Source organism: Cyprinodon tularosa, unplaced genomic scaffold, assembly GCF_016077235.1.
Source record: "Cyprinodon tularosa strain WSP-4 unplaced genomic scaffold, ASM1607723v1 ctg295, whole genome shotgun sequence".
NCBI classification, from domain to species: Eukaryota; Metazoa; Chordata; class Actinopteri; order Cyprinodontiformes; family Cyprinodontidae; genus Cyprinodon; species Cyprinodon tularosa.
Window position 1 is genome coordinate 338,154 of NW_024039002.1, and position 24,771 is coordinate 362,924.

Below are 24,771 nucleotides of genomic sequence, written 5' to 3' on the forward strand. Positions count from 1 at the left end.
CAACATTATTGCAGCTGTCAGCTTTATGTTGTAGTGCTTAAACCAGTTGGGCTTGGGTGTGGCTCGAAAGAATGTTAAATCAAATGCTAGCATGGATGAAGCATTGCCCCGATTCAACTAAGTTTATTTTATTTTGAAAAGATTTATTTGATTTTAAAGCTCAATACAGCATGTTGGGGGCTGCATTAAAACACAGTTTTTTTCAGTTTGTATTTTTAACATATTTTTACATCATTTTAAATCATTTAACATCTTTTTTTTTATCTAAAAGTGTCAGGTTGTTGGAATTTAGTTGAGGACCCAAATGCAGAGATAAATTCTTGGTGATTTAATGAGATGTAGATGGCAACAGAAACACAAATATATATAATAAAAACTGCAAGATGCCAAGGAGAAACACACATGAGGAGTGAAGCTATGAAAAGAAACCAGCACTGGTGAACTGCTGAGGAGGATTATATATGGGAGACAAAAGCAAGTGTTGGGTAATCAGTTAATTGGGAGCAGGTGTGGACAGAAGCAGCTAGAAAGGAGCCAAGGGGGAAAGGAAACTGGCACAAGGGGGCAACAGAGAGTAACACAAAAACACAACACTGCCAGAAAACAACTACAAAGACACAAAATTACAGTAAAACCAAAAAATTTATAAGGAACCTAAACAAAGGGCAGAACCCTGACAAAAATTCACATTTAATATATTTTTTTATCCGAGCAAACTGAATTCCAGTTGCCATAACTCAGAACGTTTTCCTTATCTGTATCACCTGTTAAGGAACATAAAATTCTGTTTGAAATCTATCATACTCATTATTTGTTTCAAATGTAAAGCAACAGAAAGCTAGAACTCTAAATGTGACCGATGCCATGCTTATTGCCCATTTCAACTGTAAATAAATTAGGTGATTCAGATTTTTTAAACACTGGCAACCTGTCTAGTGTGTACCCCGCCTCTCGTCAGAGACAGCTGGAGATAGGACCCAGCACCCCTGGCATTCGCACTTGGGATAAGAAAATTGATGGATGGATGGATGGATGGATGGATGGATGGATGGATGGATGGATGGATATCTTAAACAAATCATATTAATGAAGTAATTCATAGTGATTTAGTTTGCTCAAAAGCACTGCTAGACTTATCATTAGACAACTGAGTCTCATCTGTCTTGTAAGGCCTGTAGGCAGCTCCCATGGATGTTTGCATGTTTTCTATGGGAGGAAAACTTCTGCATTCAACCAGTAACTAACCAGAGGAGGAAATGGAATAACTCGAATGGAGCACCAGGTAAAGTCTGTTAGGGAGTTTCTATAAAACAAGGGAACACAGATTCCCATCTGACCCTGAATAGGAATCCCATTGGTCCTTTTACACTATGGCTAAGTTTAGACAGGACCTGCAGGATGTTAAGCCCTAGAGCACAAACTTCATTGCTCTCTAGGACATCAGTGATATAGGATGACAACCGGTGGACATTTCCATTCCTCATCCTAAAAGCGCATCACTGAATGAACAGCATCCTGATTTATAGGGGTATGTAATTCAAGGCAGCCTGCATCATTCATATTAAACCAGGAAATTGTCATTACTCACTTGACCAACCTGAAAGATAGTGTGTGGTATAATACTTTTAATTTATTCTTTACTTCTTTATCTATGCACATGCTTTTCCCCTCTTTTGCTCTCATGTTCATCATCAGTCTCTCTTTCTCTACAAGGCTGACCTTGACTTTTGCACTACTTACAGTATCACAGTGGGGTTGAGATCATGTGTGTGTCCAGTTAAATGCCAGTGCATCCAAATACAGTTACACTACAGCTGTTGGTGAGAGCAGAGCCTTGCTTCTTTAAATTGCCCTCAGCATGCTGTATGCTTTAAATATCACTAAAGAATGTGTTTTCCTTCGTTTCATATTAAATACTCTGTATTTAATGCAACAATATCCATTTCTCATTTGTTACTATTTAAAAAAATAATAGATACTGCTTCAGAGTCTTAGCTAATCTTCAAAGAGGACATGTTATGCAGAATTTACTGTACTTAGTTTTCCTACTTCAGTTTGGATCACTACTGCTTTTACAAACAGTCCAAAGAATAAACAAAAACAAAACGTCCAGTCAGATTTTTGCAATACGTTTATTTTGTATGGGAAATCAATTCAAAAATCAGTTTGCACCGGCCCTCCCGTAGCAACCCCTGCTGATCCCAACCCCAAAACTCACAACCAAGCAAAAAGAAATCTGTAAAATACATGCAAAAATATAACACCTGACTTATATCATCTTACAAAATAATTTAGAATACGTAAATAAACAGATAGAAAATTTAGGAATCTTGAGCAATCCATTTTATGATCTCTTTATGATAGACTTCGAAAATATTCACCAATACAAACTGTCTGTCATTAAGGCTGATTAAAGGCCTTCAAAGAAGGTCGAAATTATTGCCTTCATATAAATATATATAGTAATTTTTACAGTGTTGAAATAACACTTTAAGAGTTAAATTTAAATCACAAATTAAAAAGTGTAATTTAAAAAAAATAGAATATTTGTTCATTTAGAAATCTTATGTACGATTGTTATCTTTCTTGATAAACAACTTCAGGTCACTGGTTACATAATTTATTTTCCCCCCACTGAACACATCCCTGGTTTAAATATTGCTTGGAGATTTTTATCAGTTCACATGAACTGTTCTTTTTCTGGGGTAGAATCATTATATAACCACGATCAGCCTTTGCAAAACAGCCTGCATGCATGCATGTGTAGATGTGCTGTAAATAGATTTCTTTTGCAAACGTCCTTACGGTGACCTATAACAGACTGTTGGTGTATTAATAACTCCACATGCAATGTTTACCACATATATCACTGTGTGTGCACCTCAACACCCAACACCCCTCAAACACAACCTACTCTCTGTTTGTGCTTGTCGACACACTTTAATGTCAAAGTAGGTCATATTTTTAAGGAGTGCCTTGTAGCCAGGTGTTGCAAGAGCACACCCAAACAAATTGATTTGGCTTGGCTAAATATCCTGAGCATGTAACACCTATTTCCCTACGTAACATCAAAACCAGTTTTTATGACAAAACGGATCAAGGAAAAGTTTTGTTGTGTTGATTTCCATTCTTCTTGTTATGAATCCAGTTTTTGTGGGTTGTTTGTGTGTTTCTTCTCTCTCCACCACCAGGTGGTGCCCTGTCCTCGTTGGGCCTCCCTGCACACCTGTGGCTCGTTGGTTCATTACTGGAGGAGTATTTGAGCAGTGGGCTGTCACTACCTCGAGGCCAGTGTGTTTTGGGTACTCTAGCCAAGCTGAGATTAGCAGAGTCTAACCTAGCTTTGTTTCTCTGAGTTGAATGTGTTTTTGTCTTTTCTCTTCGACAGGAAGCTTTCCTGTGAAAACTGAATGCCTGGACCATCTCCCTATGGAAGGAATTACTGATAATGCACTGAGCAGGGGAAAACCTCCACATGATCCGTTCAAGTTCCCATCGGAAATCCAAGTGACAGTCCGCTCCATTACTCCTCTGGGTCCAACAAATGTCTACCTGGCCGCTCTCCAATGAGTTCCCCCCTTCTCTGGATTACCCCCACATTGACTGGATTCAAGGATTGACAAGAGCCCCCTCAAACGTGAGTCCCTCTCCAGCATTATTCAAGCCGCAGTAAAATTTCCTACGGTCCCTGAACTGATCTCTGTGATCTCCCCTTCTGACTTTCCAGTTCCGGTTCACCAGTCCACTGAGTTCCAGATCCTACTTCTGTTTACATTACATCAAATAAACCTGTTAAACTTTTCTCCATGTTCTCTGAGTGGTTTCTCTGCATGTGGGTCAGATTCCTTAAACCGATCATGACACTTCTTTCTACCTATAATTAGAATATATAATTCTATAATTTAGACCACCTTTTTTAATTGGGCTGAAATAAAACTAAAATACGCAATTTTAAAGTTTTCATGCTTTTAACACACTTGATGCAAATTAACTGTCATCCTCAAAAATACATGCTAAGGACAGTTTTGTTTTTACAAGACGTTCAATACTAAAGAAGTGACACTTAAGAACATGTATGGGGCTGTTTGGGACGTGGTTTGATAGGTACAGAGGTGGGTAGTAACTAGTTGTATTTACTCAGTTACATTCACTTAAGTAGCTTTTGGAAAAAAATACTTTGAGGAGTACTTTTACAGAATTGTACTTTTTAACTTTTACCTGAGTGAAATTTCTGGCTTCTCTGTTGTGAGTGAATTCACTTAGTGAAAATAAGCTTGTTTTAAACAAATATGCAGCATTGAAAGTACAAACTTTTGGAAGCACAGACAGAGGCAATTTTTGCAAAAATACAGATTTATTTTACATCCGTAGAGAGAAAAGCTCTGAGTGGGGAAATCCCAGCACACACATTTTTACCTTACAAAATCTCAACACACACTTTCTCCCATGGAACCATCCCAGCCCCTGCATAAAGAACTTTCTCACACTTGCACATAGAAGCAAAACAACTTCAGTTGATCAAGGACATTCCCTGTTAAGTTAATATATCTTTCACTGGCCAAAAACTGTCTTCTGCTCACAGCATGAGGGAGCCTTAAGCACCTAAGAGGACATGTTATCTATATTTCACCCTTGTCTAGAGTAAGGAGGCAACTGTTTTCTGTCACCCCTACTTTAAACATCGCAGCCTAGAGGCTGGTACACGATTTGTCTAAACTCACTCCTATTAGGCCAAGAAAAGGCACAATCTAAATATTTCATCTAACAAATAGGCCGAGGAAAATCATGCTTTCACAAAAGACACACTTTCTTCCCTTTTTACCCAAAGCTTAATGGTCAAATGTTATTCCATTTCTATTACAGCCTTCTCTTTTTGAAAATAAATACATAAATAAATGGGTATGTTCCACTAAATGCTGATTAGCTGTTTTAAGCTATATTTATCTGTCATATTTACATGCTTCTGTCTTCCTGAGGCAGTCTAACCAGATTCTCCAAAGGTCTCAAAAATCCAAGGGATTTCACACAATGTCAATTATTGCAACTAAGTCCTAAACTGGATTAGACCTTAAATCAGATCTGCTAAGCACTGACTACATTTAAATGCATCGTGAAGACTGCCCTGTGAATAACCCTGCTTTGCTATCTACTTTTTTATTGTTTTATTCATTTACTACTCACAAAAAGGTCCTGTGTTAAAACTTAATTTTGCTAGTTAAATTGAGACCTACATGAAAGAATGTGACCCTGACAAACTGCAACATAATTTTTGAAGTGTGTGTTTATGTGAATAACTTTTAATTTTACTCATTTACACAAATGGTACAAAGTGAGCTCTCTAGTGAGTGAAAAAGATGACATTTCCATCCATCTTCCATGGTTAATTTAGGATGTTTTGCTATTGTGTTTGCAGCATATTAGGGTGCTGGGTAAAGCATTAGGTAGCTTTATGGTGTGTGTTTGCAATAACATTGAATCCATTCTGTGGGACCAGAGTGTCCTGACAATAAGGTATTTACAGCAGGACTTTTTACATAGGGTCATTTCAAGGCAGCCTCATCACATCTGTAACACTGAGGAGTGGGCTCCAGTTCTTTGCTAAGATGCAGATTGCTTTGATTAAGACCAATGATCTTGTTTTAACCAAAAGGATTCTGTGATTAACAATCCCCACTCTCCAAGTCAAAAAACATTAATCCACCTTAGGGCTCTGGCACAAAGAAATCAGTGTGGAATGAGTTTCAATTACTTTGTAGGATCCCTTAAGGTGAAGATGTGCACACACCTCCAAATCGTGCACAGACTTGTTTGTGCTGGTTGCCAGGAGACCATAGCTGTATTTTTAGGCTGCAAAAATGATGCAGCATGTATCCTTTTGGTTAAAGGAAACCCCTTGCGTGGTGTTTAGTGTCAATGACAATATTGAGGAAAAGTGTAAAGTATCTCATTGAGTTTATTAGATTTTTACTAATAATCCTTAAGCATGTCAACTAAGGAAAAAGAAACAAATTTCAAATTCAAAGTCTTATCATGGTTAAATTACAGTAACTACTGTTTATACAGAAAGACAATAGAATATGTGCGGGATTCCTTGTGTACAGAGCACTCTAGATTGCTTTAATGATTAAGTTTGGTGCCACGTGCTTGGAAACTTCTTTAACTCCTTGATTGAGTGGTGTGGTTGATTTTTTTAGTTTAAAGCACTTTGTTTCTTGTTCAGTAAGTTTGAAATCGTTTTTTAGAATGAATTCGCTAGTTTGCTTTTAGTTACTATTTTTTTTAAAGTGCTTATTTTTAGCTTTTTTATTAGTTGTTGTACTAGTTTTACCATACTTTAGTTGATTTTGTTGCAGGATTCAAAAATGTCAGAGTGGCTTAAGTTTACATTTGTTGTGAATTGGCGCTATATAGATAAACAGAATTTAATTTAATTTTTGTTAATGAAACTGTGTGCATATAACTGATTGAAAAATCAACAAAATATATATTTATTAAACACTGGTTTAATCACAGCTGAATATAGCAGTGTCCTTTAGGCAAAAAGTACAGTGTTCTGTTATTTTGAAAGTCTGAAAACCATTGGTATGTAATTTAGGTATTGTAATTGCAATTTTTGAATGTTTTAGTTGGTTTTATAAACACACAGTACAACTTTAGTTAGTTAGTTCTTTTCCTTTTAATTAGACTTTTTATTTTATTTTAGTTAAAAAGGTTTTCTTTGTTTCAGTTTTTTTTTAATGGCTTTAGTTAGCTTTAAGTCAATTCAATTCAGTTTATTTCTATTGCACCAATTCAGAACACATATCATCTCTAGACACTTTGCAGAGACAATTCAACCAGATCATACAGTCAGAATGTTTCAAAGTTTTATATATATTAAGAAAACCAGCTGATGGCATCGACTCACTGACTCGACAACAATCATTACCACAAAGCTTTGAGCGAAGAGGAACTCCGACTACCATGTCAGAGGATGAAGTGAACACATAGGGCTGGATTTATCAAGATCCAATTTTGCGTGCAGTAATTTGCGCTCGCAAACTGGAATTTTGCGCGAGGGGCTGAACCATGGTTTGCGGGTGATTTAACAAGAGCGATTGCGTAACGGGTGGCAGGTGCAAAACTGTTGGAGACGCCCTATTTAAATGAGGGTTTTGCGCGTTTTGTGGTTTGCGGCAAAGTAGTTTGTAGTTTGTACAGTGACACCCCCAACCCCTCCAAAAAAAAAAATAAAATAAAATAAAATAAAATAAAATATATATATATATATATATATATATATATATATATATATATATATATATATATATATATATATATATATATATATATATATATATATATATATATATATATATAAATAAACTTTGGCAACCTTTATGCCTCAAGAGGTGGTATGTCGCTGACTGGTAGGGTTGGGAATTGAAAAGATTTTCACGATTCCGATTCCCTTTTAGATTCTATGAAACGATTCGATTCTTTATCGATTCTTTTTTCGATTCCAATTTGGGGGGAAAAGGAGAACAAACAGTTTGATTATCAGCATCAACTTTGTTTACTTAACTATTGCACAATGTTACAAACTCAACAAGATCAAGATGTCCACAGGAAATGTGAAACTGGAGTAACATCTGTGTTTAAATGAAAAATGAATACAAGAACAAACTTAATAACCAACAATGTCTAATAACAAATGATTGGATAATAACCTATTTTAAATAACAAAAAATACTAATTATAAAACAGTAGTAGGGAAAATTAACAGTTCTTTTGCAGAAAGACGAGCATATCTGCTTTTTCTGGAAGGATACAGGATCTTTCAGTGCTTAAGGTGTCTCCAGCCGTGGAGAACACCCTCTCAGATGGGGTGGAGGAAGCCTGCACACAGAGGTAGTTTTCAGCCAGTCCAGATTGCAAGGGCAGCGTATCTTGCTTGTTCCACCACCACAGTGTGGCGCTATCCCTGCAGGGGATGGAGGGCAAGCTTTTATAGAGCTGGATTTCCTGATCTACCCTCTGGGCTAAGGAAAGACGGGGCTTTGATTCACAAAGTGACCACAGCTCGTTGTCTTCCTCCTCGAATAGTTCTTCCAACTTGCGTAACTTGCGTAACTTACGTAACTTGCGTAAAAAACGTGACGTAAGTCGTGCTCCCCAGAGCCGACGCTCTAGGCTCTGTTGCTGCGGGAATCGAAAAAAGAATCGTTCAGCGAGCTGCCAAACGATGCCATGGAATCGGAAAATACGGAACCGGTTCTGAACAGGAACCGGTTTTCGATTCCCATCCCTACTGACTGGATAAGATGACTGCGCATACGCATCCACGCAGCATTGGCATGTTGCTCCACAGGCGCAGGGGTTCTCCGATAGGGCGTCAGGGCGACATGGCATTTAGAACGTCGGACAGCACTTCTGAAAAACGAGATTGGGAGATCCCAGATGCAAAAAAGTGCAATGTTGCAAGGAGTTTTGTGATATCTGGTATTGCGTGGGTCCTCCTTGTGGCTGGCTCCAAATCCATTCGGAGTTCCCCCAACAGCTCCAAAATGGCAATGCTGGATAAACGATATGTTTTGATGATCGTTTCCTCGTTCATTCCAAAAATATTCACACAGAGTGAAAAAATGCGTTCTCTGCGTCTCCTTGCTTCATTTCGATGTCTCCTTTTTGCGACAATAACCGCTGCCATGTGTGCGCAATTACGCATACAGACCATTTGCATATTCTTTTGAAACATGTTAAATATAGAGTCAGATACCGTTAGCAAAATTGCTTTCAGGTTTGATAAATCACTTTGCGAGTGTTAAATTAATATATTTACATGTTCTCCTCCCACAAGACGCACTTTTGCGTGTAAACGCCCCATATTGCATATTCATTGCAGAAAAAGTACTAAATGGATAAGAGTTTTAAAGACCAAATCCTTTTAGCACGCTGTTGATAGATCAGTTTGTACATTTTTTAGCGTGCGCAGTGAAATAGCTCACGTTTTTATACACGCAAACCATTGATAGATCCGGCCCATAGAGTTCATCACAGTAAGAGAAACAGGACTACACTGGAAAACAGGCCAAGCGCTAACTTTATAAACAAAGGTGTTGAAGCTTCTATGATGAGAACTATAAGATCCCTTCTTCAAGCGTCTCCCACTTATTGGGAAATTTTTCATATTGTAACAAGTCAACAGAAGAACATAAAATGATAGTTGTGCAGTAAAGTTAACCACTGTGTGCTGTTCTTATCCTGTGCTTGAATCATGTCAGTCCAAACAAAGGGTATGACGTGGTTTTGAAGGTTGGTGGTTGGATGTAGAGATTCTCTACTCCAGCTTTATGGAGTTTGGACCCTAAAAACCATTTTTTATGCAGTTGCAGGCATTTTTTATGTAGTTACTTAAAGGACCAATAACAATGATAAATTATTTCCCATATAGATAAATAAAAGAAACAAAAATTTGAAGAGTATCCTTTAAGATGGGGTACAGTGTGACATCACACACCATCCTCTGTGATGTTATCCAGTATCTGATTTACAAGCCGGGCCAGTGGTGTGCATGTACTGTACGTCAACATGCCCTGCAGTACCCAACTCCAACTGTGTCAAACACTGTCCAGTGAGAATATCTTTAATAATAGCTTGCAGAAAAAAATAGTACAACAAAAAAATCAGGAACTATAAAACAGAAAAATGCTGAAGAATGGAAGACTAAAAATTGCATGATTAAATTACACTTTGAAAACAAACTGTGAGTGATGTTTTAAAGATTAAATCAGTTGCAGTTTTCTTTTATAGCACGTGAGGGTGGCATAAAAAGAAACAACAGACTGACCTTCAATCCCATTCTCTCTGGCCACTCCTCTGCCTTATTTACTACCCCCCCTGCCTGTCTTTGCCTAGGGCCCCAAATTTCCTAAATCCGCCCCTGAGGGTATCAATACTGATTTGATAGAATCTGGGAGAGCGGACCATGTTCAACCATCCATTTTCTTTAACCTTATCCCTCAGTGGGATCAGGAGGTGCTGGTGCATATCTCTAGCCACGTTCTGGGTGTGAGGTGGGATCACCCTGGACAGGTCACCAGTCTGTCGCAGTATGTTCAACCAGCTTAAAAGTAATCGGTAATCAGATTTATTATTTGCACTTTTACTAAGTGAACTTTCTAACTCCCTTAAATCTGAAATTCCAATGCCAAAATTGTTTAAATCTTTTATCTTTGGACCCCCTGCAGAGTGACGTCACACCTGCAAGATCCTATCCTTACCTTCCTGCTAGATTGCAAAAAGCAGCTTGCTCATGAGTTGTCAACTTAACACGCTAAATCTTAAATGAACGTGTACATATAAAAGAAAAAGGGGCGCAGTGCTTGCTACTGAATGGCAACACTATCAAAGTCAGGAAAAAGTTTTAAGTAAAGCCGGGATTAAAACAGTAGCTACAAGAAGCTTCAAATAAAAGGTGTTCTTTATGTTCGACCTAAACACCAACTCCGATAGACCATCAGTAGAGCAGGTGTTTAAATTAATCAATCACTGCTGCGAAAGCTTATAGCAGTGAAAGCTAATATACCACAGCCATCACTTAATAAACGCAAAATAAACAACCCTCTAAAAACGGAAAACTGTCATGGACTGAAAGTCCTGTTTTTTATGTGGGAAATTATTTGCGTGTGTTTTAGTATAATTCTGATATATTGGCGCTGTTGTCTGTTTCTATGGCAACGATACTGAATGTATTGTAGCTTAGAGACCTGCATGGGTCGAGTTTTACTAACCCGCACCCGCCCGAACCCGTTAGGATGACTACCGAACCCGACCCGTCACCCGCGGATATCTTCAATTCAAATGTTATGGGGAGAGGTTGGAGGGGGGTGATGGGGAGAAAGCGAGAGGCAACAGATTCTTTTTTCTGAGTTTTTTTTGTCGGGGTTTGTGGACGGTGAGCAGCGGGGAGAACTTTTTTTATTTTCTTTCTGAGGAGCGGCATGAATGGGGGTTTAATCAGATATACACAGCACCGAAAGCAAAATACGTGTACAAAATATTGGTGGGGACATGTCCACACCAGTCCTTAAGGAAGTTACGCCTATGATTGTTCAGATTAACTTGTCTTCTTTATGGCTTTTATTCGGTGCTTTACTGCATTTGTTTTGGGAAAATATGAGGAAAAAATAAATACAGAAAAAAAAAATATATTTTTTAAAATCGCAAAATAATTATAGGGTGGCTAATGCCAAAGAAAGGGTGGCTTCAGCCACCCTTAAATAGGTCTAACGACGCTTATGAGCTGATGTCAGCTAATCACGTGACACATGTAAATCCTCCTCCTCCTCCTTAGACAGGAAAACAAACCTTGCATGCATAGAACTTCACCAGTAAGATTGCAGTTCTTCTCCATATTACCTTGAAAACACCGACAAAAACATGTCACCTCATGCTTAGTATATCTGTGTACCAACCAACATGGAAGAAAGGAAAGGATGGCAGCTTTAAGGTCTTTAAGGCGACCAAGACGGGTGGCTGCCCTGAAGAGACAGAGCTGTTAACAAACTATAGCTAGTAGAATTTGTAGCGATCCTTTCTTAAAAGGTTAATTTTTACATCTAGTGCAACGTACGCCACGTCCACATCGATCCACTCCTTCCAGTAGCTCTTTCCTGCAAAATAGATGTCTAAACTTTTATAAGCATTCAGTGCTATTGCTGATAAGTAAGACTGGCGATTCAGCAAATAATTATACAAGTCGTGGTCAGTGAAGTCGGGAATGTCAAATGGACGGCAGTCTTGAATCACCGAAAGAAAGCAGGCAGGCAAATTTTTAGGCATCTATCACACCAACAAAGGAACATTTTGCCGTGTTCCACTGTTTTAATTCCCCATCTAAATGTCCAACATATGTTGGTTCTGCAGATTCGTCCTCGTTTTGCATTCCATCCTGCAGTAAATATCTCACTGTATTATCACGGCACACGTAGGTGTTTTTTATGCATATAGGTACGGTAGTTTATAAACAGAGAGCGGTCACGTGACTGTGCTTCATCTATATCCAGCAGCATCTGCTGCTCTCAAAAACAGTGGAGGCTCTATGGTGTTAATTAAATTCAAACGTCACGTATTGCATTAATAAATGTTGAAACACATAAAACACAACGGGTGAAATTAGCTGTTGTGAAGCGCTCTGAAATAATAAACTCCAAAAACCACGGCAAGAGTTTAGCACAATAATGACTGTTTTCAGTGAATTACCACTTTTCCTTATTGACTGGTGAGGAAAACCTCCTCGCTGTCTGGCCACTGTCAGTCAAAAATCCTTAATTATGATGGCCAATCAGCATGAGCAGCCAGGTTCATGACCCGCCCCTGCTCCATAGACCCCTATGAGGTTTTGCCTCACTGAAAGTGATGTATATGTCGTTTTATCTAATAAGGCTCTACTTTCTCACTGCTTACTTCAACAGACCGAGGCTCAAAGCTGAACAGGGAGCCGAGTTCTGCTGCTTCAGATCGGAGGGTAGCTCACTTCCGAGGGGAGAAATAACAGCTGATTAAAGCGCAACATACTCATCAAATCTGAAGCATTTTAGCACATATTTAATGCATTTTAATGACTTCATTTATGAAGTTTAAAAAAATGCATATTTTACCAATACTTTCATAAAATTTACCTGCTTTAACAATTTGTAAAGACTCCTGGATATCTGAGCAAAAACCGCTTACAGCTAAAATCAACCACCCATGACCTGTGTGAATAAAAATCTGTACAGCCTTATACTGTATATACATAAAGGGTAAGAAGCACAACATGGAGGTGTATGGTATGCTAAAACAAAATTTCCATGATAAATAAACAGAATAATAATTTATTGAGATTAAATTATGAAATTAAAATTGTTGCAAATTCATTCCACAAGAAAAGATTAAATTTGAGTTCAAGCTGATATTATTAGATGAGGTGGTAATATAAGACAATATGTTTTGCAGTATTCTACAACAGTTAAATAAATGCAAACTATTTTTTTCTGTTTTGTTTTTTTTTGTTTTTTTTTCTGGGATATACTTCAGCTTTGGAAAAGCTGCACATTTTCTCACAAGGTTGATAAGTCATGTTTAACACCCAGAGAACAGGTTGGCTGCTTGCATCTGTGTCATTGAACTTAACAACAAGACGTCACTTCAGTGAGTGACGGGACTGTCAGGCCACATTCTAAGGTCATTGTCCTTGTGGAAATGTAACTTGTTGTATTTATATGCTCACAGTAATTACATTGTTCAATTCATATCTCTCTAAGATTTTTTTCTCCAGCTTGTATTGGTTTTAAAAAGGCACACCTGCTTCTTAGTTTTATCTCTGACAACTCCTGCAATTATTGTGGCCATATATTTGTGATTAGACACCTTTTTTATCATACCACATATTTTAGCTCTTAAAAACATTTTTAAATCTTTCGTAAGTAAAACTTAAGTACATCAAATATAACTAAGTGAAGTCTGTGTGTTAATTGTGCAATATTGCTTTCTGATGACATGATATAAAGGTACAACAGCCACTGTGCCAGGATAGGTGGAGTCACCATTACTAGGATGCCTCTATCTCTCTCTTTTATGTAAACCACACTCAATAATATATTAACCCTGTCACGTTTAATTTGTGTGAATCAAAGTACTGTTGCACTTATCTGCACACTTATGTTTCCCTTGAGAAAGACTTTTTCATGTTAAGACTGAAAAAGTTGAGTTTGTCATCTTTATTAAAAAATATTTTTATGGCTTTAGTTTTTTTGTTATTATTTGAAGAAAGTTATTGTGTATCGAATGTTTTCCTGGGGATCGATTTTAATGTGATGACCTCAGAAACTAGGACCCGATATTCAGACAGACAGACCAGGACGATTTTCAACAGGACTTATTTTCAAACATAAAGGATTACAGCGAGAGGCTGGGCGTTAGCAGGGCGGATGCTCTGCTAACGCCCTGCTTTCTAGGAAAAACAGGTTGGTGACAGGAATGTCGGGCTGATCATGGCTTGGAGCAAAAGTCACTGATCTGATACAAAGTTCAGTCAATCAGCAAAATCCAGGAAAAACTGTAAAAATAAAAAAACAGACAGAGCAGACAAGGGCAAAGACAACAGGACAACAGGTCAGAATCAGAGGAATAGATGAGAATCACTTAATGGCTAGAGTTACTCTCACCACAGCTCACATAATCTGGCGCTGATGGCAGGAAAGCAAACAGCATAGATCCATGCTGGAACCAGGTGAAACAGATTGGCGATAATCAGCAGCGCGGCCAATTAGACAGGTGAGCAGGGGTGGATGGAAAGACCAACCTTCAGAGCCAGGACCATGAAAACTGGGTTTGATATTTTAGTATCATGACAAACCTATGACTTGTATAGAAAGATTCTGCATTATGTAGCTATCATGATCTTGGTGCTGATAGCTGGCTTAATTGCTCATTTCCTTCACCTGTCTAACTCTTAACTGCCAGGTTGTTAATTTCTGCTCATCTGATCCGCCTGCTTCTGCCTCTATTTAAGTAACTCGCATCCAGCTATCAATTATCTTGCTCTCTCGGGGGCCAGTGGTGAGAAAGGTTTTTAGCGCCTCACAGTGTTTCTGATTTCCTGATCCTGATCTGCCTCTTATCCAGTGAACGTGCCTGTTTCTGTCTGAATGTTCTGCCTGAACTGGCTGTGGATTCCTGGATCCCTGAACCAGCCTGTTCCTGTTCTGATCTGTATCCCTGTCCAGGCTTAGGGCTGCTGGACCCCTGAGTCCTCCTGTTCTGATCGGTTTCCCTGACCTGGTTCGGACTCCTGCATGTTCTCCAAGGCTGCAGCATCTGGATGCTCTGGGCGAGGCCCGCCACACCTATCTGGCAGCCATCCGGGTGGATCCTACAGCGTGCAATGTAGATGGACAGAACTGTTAAACCAGGTTGGTGACTCCCATGGATAAACATCCTCAGTTGGATTGTCATGGTCACTAACCTGTGTTTTTCTCCAAACAAAGCTTCATGTTATAGATGCCCTAGCCACAGCTACCACAGGACCACAGTACACTCTCTTGATTACTAAGTCCTTCTTTCCTCTGTCATGAGGAAAGCATGATTTTATATACTGTAAAAATGAATTATTTTCTCCCAAAAATCTGTTTTAACTTGTCATAGATCGCACTCTCACCTTTACCATGTTGCCCACAACATGAGGTGAGTTCTAAAGCAAAGGGAATACTACAGATACGGTTTAGCCCATCATAATATTGGCTTTTTTATCAATTATAAATGTTTAAGTGCTCAGTCAGTTGATGTTTGTTGAAAAAAATATCTGTCAACATTTGCTTTTTATCATTTAGAACTATATTAGAATCTGGTTTTTCTCAGGCTAATTTCATTTAGTGTCTCATTTGTTGTAAATTCACAGAGATACTTTCAGAGATTCCTTCAATATTTGTGAAAGTTGTGAATATTCGAAACACCTGTAGGACTGGCGCTTCCCAATGTTTATTTTTTTTCTTTCATCTCAATTGAGCCTCCACCACTCTTCACAGTCTCTCAGTTTTATCACAGGTGTCTTCATCTCATGTAATGTTCCATTCATCATCTCCTTCTTCCTCTCTCAGCTCAGAGATCTTTCTTTGCCCCCACAGGGAGCTGTTTCCTTACTCCACACAGCTGCGATAACAATGCAATTAAGTTTGAACCAAAACAACATTATTCTCATTGCGACTAACTCCAGTGATCCCTTTTTGCTTACAGTCTCCTGCTGCTTGTGATGTCTAGTTGTTATATCTGCTTTAAAAACAAAAAAAATCCCTGCTTGTTAGAGAGTGAAAGTGTTGCAGATAATTCTGCAAATTACAACACATGTTAATTCAACTGACACAGCTTCCTCATTAGCATCTGGGGGTTTATTGACCAAATATTGTATCAGTGAAACTAAACACAGAGAATCACAGTGAAATGAGAAAAAAATCTATACCATGGTTGTTTGGATTATATTTATCAGTCAGTGCCTTGAATGTTATTTTAGAAAGGAAAGCTGATCAGCAGAGAGAAGGACAAAGTTATCTGCTAATTAGTTAAAACAGAAAGTCAACTAAAATCACAGATTTTAAGTAATATTTTTTAGACATAAAAAAAATAAATCAAAATGTATCTTCATAACTTTTTACCTTTTGAGTACATTTGGAAAATTTGAAATTTGTTACTCAGTTTAACCGACAAGTTAACCAACAGACTTAGTAATAACTTCTTAAACGCCACTGAACAGCTGGTGGGTAAAGCTTAGGCAGGTGTTTGTTTATAACAATGTGAAAATCTAACCAGCAAAAGTGTTTTCCACAATATTTAATTTTTAAAGCAAACTAAACACATCTCTGCATATTTAAAGGAACTGTATACATGGCTGACTGGGTAAAACAAACTCTACAAAGGAAACCTTTTTAAAGCATAAAGACATCATATGGTATCATCTGGTATCATATGCAACTAGAGCAAATTACTTTTTCAGTAATATTAAACATTTCCTTGTAGCATTCTTTTTTGTGGATCAAATATGCTTCATTTGATTTAAACCTACTCTGGCAAAGTTATAGTCGAAATGTTGATTTTTAGAATCTGAGGCATCTGCTGGATTTTTATAAGAAATAATGTTGTTTTAACTTTTTCTCAACTTTTTATTGAGATTTTTTTCTTTTGGCTGAGGTTAAAACTATTACATTTTTTCTTAATTTCAAATAAATCAAACATAGAAAAACCTGCAACAGTGGTTCCACTGAAAGAATATTATTTAACTCTTATACTGGAAAAAAAAACGAAATCTAGATAAGTCAATTATTCTTAAAATAAGTGCATTTGTTCTTGGATTAAGGAGGTAAAAGAGAAATTTTGCAAATGGAACAAGATAATTTACACTTAAAATAAGAAAACTTAATTGCATTGTCTTATTTCAAGTGAATATTATCTTATTTTAAGAGTAAAAATACTCATTCCATTGGCAAAGTATCTCATTTACCTACTTAAATCAAGGATAAATACACTTAATTTAAGAAATTTTTACCTAGTGTAATTAAATACCAAACAGACCAGATAATATTATTACTTTTTTTTTTTCAGTTGGTTAATTGTTTTATTTGCTCCTAAAACTCGTAGCTCTCAAGGTCTATATTTGTTTTCCTGGGAAAAAAAATGATTTTGTCCAATATGGTTTTTTCTTTGTTAAACTCCCTCTATTATTCAGCAGGTTTCTGTTTTCTTTATTTTTGGAGCAAGTTTTCAGCTGTTTCTACTATTTGCATTTTTTTTTTCTGTTATTGCAGAATTATGTTTATGCTTCCAGTATTTTGCATTTGGTTGCATAATTTTTTTGTTTGCAATTGTTTTGTTAATGGTCTTTAGTTTTTTTTTTTTATGATGGCAGCATTTATTGTTTGGAAAATTGTTTTCTTTTTTTTTTGGTGTTTGTGTATTTGGGACTTTGCATCATAAGTGCGATAATTTTGCCATCAGCTGCACGTTTGCACTTATATACAGCTTGTTTATTTTGTTTGAAGCATTTTTATTTAGCTTTTTTGTGCTTATGTGTTTTTAAGTTTGCATCACAGTGTTTTTTTTTTCAGCTCGTTTTGTGGTTTCCTGCATGTTTGCACTTTTCTGCCCCTTCGCTTATTCCTTTTAAAGCTTTTTACTATAATCTTTTGTTACATGTTTTTTATGTTTATTCTTCATAGTCTGTTCAGCATTGTCACAGCTGCTGTTAGTTTTAAAGTGCTTTATAAATAAAGTATTAGTAATAGCAGCACATTGTTTTCTCCTTCAGGACAGCATTTTTCAAGCGTCAACGGGCAGAAAAGAAACTGCATGGACCATAAGACAAACCTCTTCTGAAAATAACTCTCAGCAATGGAGATATAAAAGAAAAAAGGTTGTTTGGCCCTTCATGAACTGTATATATAAAATAAATGTTGACCAGTTTCTTCTGATCCTGCTACCAGATTTCCCATTGAGATGAAGTGCAATTTATTATTTAAATAAAATACAGAGGTTGTGAATTCCTGTTAGAATCTGCATCTACATAAGGAACTTTATCAAGAATCAAGAATCTTTATTGAACTTTAATGAAATTGCCTTGTGGCATCAGGTTCAGAATACAAGATAAAACACACAGATAGAAAGTGAATCACTTAAAGCTACAGTGTGTAATAATTACAGGCATATAAAGTCAGAAATTTAATATATTATACATAACTATGTTATTTATCATCACCTATGAGCTCAGCCTTTTAACCATAATATTTGCGTTGCCTTAGAATTCGTTATTTATAATTACATAGGAGCGGGTCTCGCAGCCATGGAGGCTGACATCTTTGCGCTACGGCAAGCGCAAAGGCAACAAACTAGCGATTGCGAGATCTCCCATGACGCTCAAAAATAACTACGGCAAGTTGAGAGAGATTAACTGAGACGGTACTGAACAGTAGATGGCAGTATTATGCCTGAGAAGCGTTTAGTCTGCCTGAAACCAAAGAAGAAGAAGAAGCAGGTATACTGCGCCTCAGTAACAAGAAAGGTGAACAAGGCGGCAGGCGTGAGTGACTTTGCAAACTGTTTGGCACTGTGTGGCCAAACATCAGACGAATGGAGGATCATGCCTACTCTGTATCACAACGAAAAGCGGCAGACACCGAACCCCCGTCATCTAAGAAGCGGAAACACGACGAGAATAAACGCAAGCGTGACAAGAAACGGCAAAAAACACGGATCAACATTGGCACGGCATTTACACGATGGAAGTCACTGATGGAGGAAAAAGGTTATCAAAGTGACGCTCAAGTTGCCAGTTTTCTCTTGGACAGGTAATTAATCCTACACACACAATTGTCTAATATCACTGCAGTTTTTGGAGTACAGGATGCTCAGACCTGTCTAAAACAATAACATGCTGCGTGATGATGCTGTTACTCTCCAGTATACTTATTCAGCAACGTCCCTGACGTTTCACAGGTAATGATTCAGTAATTTTCTGTAAAATAATTTTCTGGATATATACCTCGGTTACTTCTCTCCGGCTCCTTTGGAGATCTTCAAGCCTTTCCTCCTCTGCTCTCACCCCGCTGGCTCCCCTCTCTCGCCTGGCCCTAGCTGCACGGCCTCCCTGCCTTCGCCCTCGTCCTCTCCCTCTCCCTCGCGTTGTAACCCCCGTGCCACCAAAATGACTTGGACTCTGTAAACGGGGGATATATATTCTTCCAGCGAACACAATCTCGCTGTTAAACTAATGACTACAATTACTTCGTCTGTTTATATCACCATGCAAAGCAGCTCACCAAGACGTCACAACGATGTAGAAAAAATAACGGGTATATTTATTATCTTAAGTCTACATGAAATCTATACCCTACACAGACTAATGAAATACTATCTGTAAAATTATCTATGTAAACAAACCTCATCACTTGAGAGGGTAGGTGATGTGGACGTCGTAGAAGAAATTTTGTCCCGTAACGCTCGCCGTACTGTTGGGGGGGAGAAGCGGTGGGGGGGAGATGTTCATGTTGCTGCGGTCTGTAGTCTGACCGCTAGATGTCGCTGAAAATTACACACTGTAGCTTTAAAGAAAAAGAAAAATTAGCATCCTTAGACGAGACCCTGAAAACATTAAAAGTAACTCCCCAGGAATGTAAATAGACACAAAAAACAAGATATTAGACTAATAAAACAAGTTTAAATAATAAACACCCTTAGAAAACAATATGAACATGGAAATGTTGCAAAGGGTATCTACACAAAGTGCAGCTTGTGATGGAACAGTCTTTGGAATGGGCTTATGGTCTGTTGGAGTGTGAGCTTGGTGTCTGTCTCTGAGAAGATACCGTAAGAATGGATGTTCGTTTCTGACTACAGGGTTATAATTATCACAGCTTTGGGTAAGAAATTGTTTCTGATCTGTTTTCATACTATGCTCCTGGATCCATTTTCTGATGGAAGTAGGACAAACAGGACATCGTTCAGATTTTCTGGATCTGTAGAAATGCGTCTGGGGCTTTTTTACACTCATGGTGCATAAACTGATTCCAGATCTGACAGATGCCATCCCACAATCCTTCTGCTGTCCTCAACACGCCTTCTAAGTACTTCTTCTCCTATAACATACTATCACGTTGTTTGTGTCTTGAGTTCTTGTTTTATTATAAGTTTTGATTCCTTATATTTTAAGCATCCATTTAAAATAATAGCAAAGAAGCTTTATTTTCCCAGTTTTTACCTATAAAACAGGGCAGATGTGACTGCTCTGGTGTTTAATTAATGTGAAATGTTTCATAGTCTTTACTTGATCAGCCATTCACCTGAAAGACAGTTTCAGTTAAATGGTCTGTGAAACAATAACCCCTGCTGAGAGTGAACAGTATGGTGGGAGCTGCTCCTTGCCCACATGTAGAAACCACATGTTCAATTAGTCCAGATTGATTAACTTCAAATGTTTTCCCTTTTTGGTTATATCAAAGTGTTATTAGGGTACTCTCAGCATGCACACATATATCAGATAAACGTATATTAAATCATCTTTGCCTGTCTCGGTATGAGCCTTCAGGTTTTGTTTATCAGGGGGAACTGTGAATACATTATAAGGAAAATCATATGAATGGCCTTTACCTACTTTATTGTCAGAGAAGTATCACTCCACATGATGAGGTTAAATTTGACTTTTAAATGAACTGAGAAAATCCATCCATCCATCCATTTCCGTCACGCTTATCCCTGCTGGGGACAGGGGTACTGGTGACTATCTCTGGCTGTCAATGGGCGAGAGGCGGGGTACACCCTAGACAGTTTGCCAGGTCTATCGCAGCAAAACACAGAGACAAAAATGGATGAAGGGAGGAAGCCGGAGTACCTGGAGAGGACCAATGCATGCTCAGGGAGAACATGCAAACTCCAAGTAGAAAAAATTGTGGCTGAAATCTTCTTGCTGCACGGCAGCAGCGCTACCTACTGCGGCACTGTGCAGCCCGCAGTAAGAGAATCCAAGTTCTCCAATGAAATACATCTACCAGGATACATTTTCTTTTACAGAAAGAATTCCCTATATCATCTCTGCAAGGAGAGAGTTTGGTGAGGACTGAGTGTTTGAATGTATTTTGATCAAAAGTGATTTAGGGAAATACCAGGACAGTATTGATCTTTATGTGACCCATTACTGGTACTTCTCCACTTGCTTTAACAATGAACATAAAATTAGACGCTTATGATGACAACATCAAAACTTTTAGCTAAGGGTGAATTACTGTATTACTGTTTTGCTTCCCCTCGAGGAAGCTTTCTCAATTCAACCTTTTTTGAATTGAGAAAGCTTCCTGGAGGGGAAGTGAAACGTCTTCAAACCTTGGAAACAAAGTCCAGTGGATTGTTTTTAAACTTTTTTGGAATGATAAAATCTTAGTTTTGAGCTTAACTCAGGTTGGAGGTAGAGGTAAGAATAAGCGAAAAACAGGACAGGTACTATAGTATAGATGCTACAATCTGTTCATTTATAAGTGTCTAGATGGAAGATCTAAAAGCCAGATGATATGAAGGTCATCGGCATTGAGTTGGCCTACCTGTCATGGTTTTGGTTCTGTTCAAGTTTTATCTCTGAGTTTTATTGGGTCTTATTGGTCTTATTTGTGTCAGTCTCCTTTTCCCTAGCTCCCTTCTTGCCTCCTCTGTTCACACCTGCTCCCAATCTGCTAATTAGCCTTTGTTATTAAAATCCCCAAGTAATCACCTTCTGCTTGAGTCTGTATTTGGGTCCTCCAGTCAAACCTGTGACACTACCAACCTGAGGTTTATCAGCTCATTGGTGCCGCTGAACATTGCACATCAAGAACAACAGATTCAGGAACAGTTTCTTCTCACAAGCCATCAGTCTAATAATCCATAGACTCAGTTTCAGAAACAACTCCTGCCAACAGCCCAGTAACTCTACCTCTATTCATCGACTGTTTATTGGTTAACACCTATTAATTTAATATTTGATCATTAATTTTGCATCATTTGCACATTTGCCTTACTGTTTTATTCTGCCCATTCTATTTATGGTTAACATGTGCTTGCTAGACTGTGACTTATTTGTTACCGTATTATTTTATTTATACATAAATAATAAGTAGGTGTATAATGAGCATTTTACAATCCAAAGTAAAATCCCCCCTGTGTGCGCTCATACCTGGAAAATTAAACGGATACTAATTCTGATTAAATGTCAGATATTTTATTCAAAATGCTCACTTCTTTTACTTCCTTCAAAATATGTAGTTGAGTAAAACTGATCAAATATACAACAACATACATTAAAATAACACATACATATACACCTTTTTAGGTTTTATTAGATTAAGGAGGGAATAAGGCTATCCTCTTATCTGGCTAATTTTTCCTCAGACAAAAATGATTATTAATATGTTGATATGAGACAGCTGCCAGTCTTGCAAGAAGCAGCTTAAAATATCCATTTAGTTCTTCATATCACTATTTGTGTTATCTCTATCCCCAATAATGAATTGTTGCTTACTGCTAAATGAAAAAGAGCTGAAATCTAAATCTACAAAGGCCACGAGTTATTCTAATTGTAAACAAATACACACTTTTTAATTGAATTTTGAATTTTCTGTTTTTCTTATATAATGTAGCAGCACCACTTACAAGATAGCTGAAATTATATCTAATTTATGTCAAGTTTTCGTACATATATTTTCTTTTGACTGGTAGTAAAATGTTTCTGTCATGATGGGTTTCTGGATGCTATTCCATATGCAGAACACAACTCAGAGACAGGGAAAAAGTTCAAAGGTTTAATTAGAAAAGGTGCAAACAGATCAGGGGGGATAATCAGGTCCAGGGCTGGTCACGGCTGGGTTACTGTCCTGGAGCTTGAGCAGAGCAGCAGAGGGGGAGGATACCCGGAGGGTTCAGAGGCTGACGGCAGGCTGAGGGCTTGGTGGAGGCTTAGCTTGGCTAGGGCTTGTAGATCTCCAGGTTTGGGTTCCCCTTCCAGATACTTCTGAGAGTCGGCTGGCAGGTCCTTGGCAGGTTTGGTTATCCAGGGTTCTTCTGAGATCAGACAGACAGATCTCCAACAGAGAGAATCTCCAGGGGTTTCTGGTTTCAGACTGGTTCAACCTGGGAAACAGAGAAGACAAAGGATCAGGTTCAGGTCTTGTAGTCAGGAGACTAGACTGACTGGTTGGCTCAGGGTTTGCTGTACCGTGACTGACTAACACTCTGGCACTGGAGTGTGGTCCTCAGCCCACTTAAATGCTGGTCTCCTGATGAGCAGATGAAGAACAGCTGGTGAAGTCAGCTCCAGCCTCAGGAGATCCAGTACGCCCTCTGGTGGAGAACAGGTAGACAGAACCCCAGATCCCAACAATAACACAAAAATCCCCAGGAAGGGATCCTCGGCGCCCTTAGGTGGGCAAGCCTCAGGATCCCAACACTTTCTAAGGGTTGTAAGTTTATTATTTAAATCTGTAGTTTCGTGCGTACATTGGCTGAGCCAATAAAGGTGTGTAAGTTCATTTGTCTTGTAGGCTAAATCTTATAATAAAGAAATGTTTTTCACTGCATCTCTTTACTTGATCGTTGAGATGCCCTAACAAATTTACAAAACAATCTCCAAACAGCTTTGTTTAGGTTGTAGAACAAGAAGGGTTTGTCTTTGTTAGTTTTCTTGTAATCTGATAGACAATGAACTCAGCATAAACTTTAGGTCTTTTATAAAGCACAAACTCACAGTAAACTTTGTTTTCCTTTTTTAGACTTAAATTAGAGGTGAGATTTTGTGCTAGATGAATGATCTATTTAACCAGAGTGACAATGGATTTTAAAATGGTGCCCTCTCTAAATTAATGCAAAAAAACAGCAACCATGAGGTAACATATGTGGAAGTCACAAATTTTAACTCTTTAGAGACCAAACAGATTCATCGTGCATGGCATCGGCAGCTGATGGCAAAGTCCCAAATGTACAAGGTGCATCTTGGTTGATGAGAAGCAAATGATGCATAAACAGATGTGCAGACTACATTGAATGAGATGTTAGTTATAAAATAAGCTCAAGTTAAGAAGTGTGCAGATCAGTAAAATTCATATTATGTTTTAGATCTTGGATTACCCTTATGTGCATAAATATGTTGGATATACACCTAAGGTGATCACCTAGGTCATCTTTTCAGTGTCTAAATTAAACTATTTTTCAATTCAGTTTATTTATAAAGCACACATTCACAACACAGGAAATGTCAAGCCACTTGACACACGCACTGTCGGTCATATTAAAAAATGAGCCTATACAGTAGCAATGTCTAGAACAGAGACAGGACTAAGTACCGAGGAAAATGCCTGACCCTATCATCTATAATCGGAGGTGTTGATGGAGCCTGCTCAGCCGTTTTTTCTCTTCAGGATGGTGTCAACAAACCAATGCTGTAGAATTGGAAAAAAAGATAGAATGAAGCAGAATGATCCCCCATCTCCTCCATTATTCTATTGCAGCAAACTTACAAAAATAGACCAGGATAACCTGAGCTACTTTAACTATAAGCTTTATCAAAAAAGAATATTTTAGCCTACCCTTCAGAGTAGACAGGGTGTTTGCTTTACAGACTAAAACAGGTTGCTGGTTTTAATGTGGGAAGAGCCTGATAACTAATAGATCTGCACAGCGATCTATTTTAAAAGATTCTAGCAGCCACAAGTAAAGCTGCCGAGTGTGCGTAAAGTCCTCCGTTAGAAA

General features: G+C 38.1%; 1 long non-coding RNA gene across 1 annotated transcript; it reads left to right on the forward strand.

Annotated features, from left to right (window-relative positions):
* The first annotated feature begins 3,242 nt into the window (after window positions 1-3,242).
* Window positions 3,243-3,802, forward strand: LOC119787349. Its single transcript, XR_005281312.1, has 3 exons — window positions 3,243-3,302; window positions 3,389-3,637; window positions 3,728-3,802. It is a non-coding gene; the product is annotated as an uncharacterized LOC119787349 (long non-coding RNA).
* The last annotated feature ends 20,969 nt before the right edge of the window (window positions 3,803-24,771 follow it).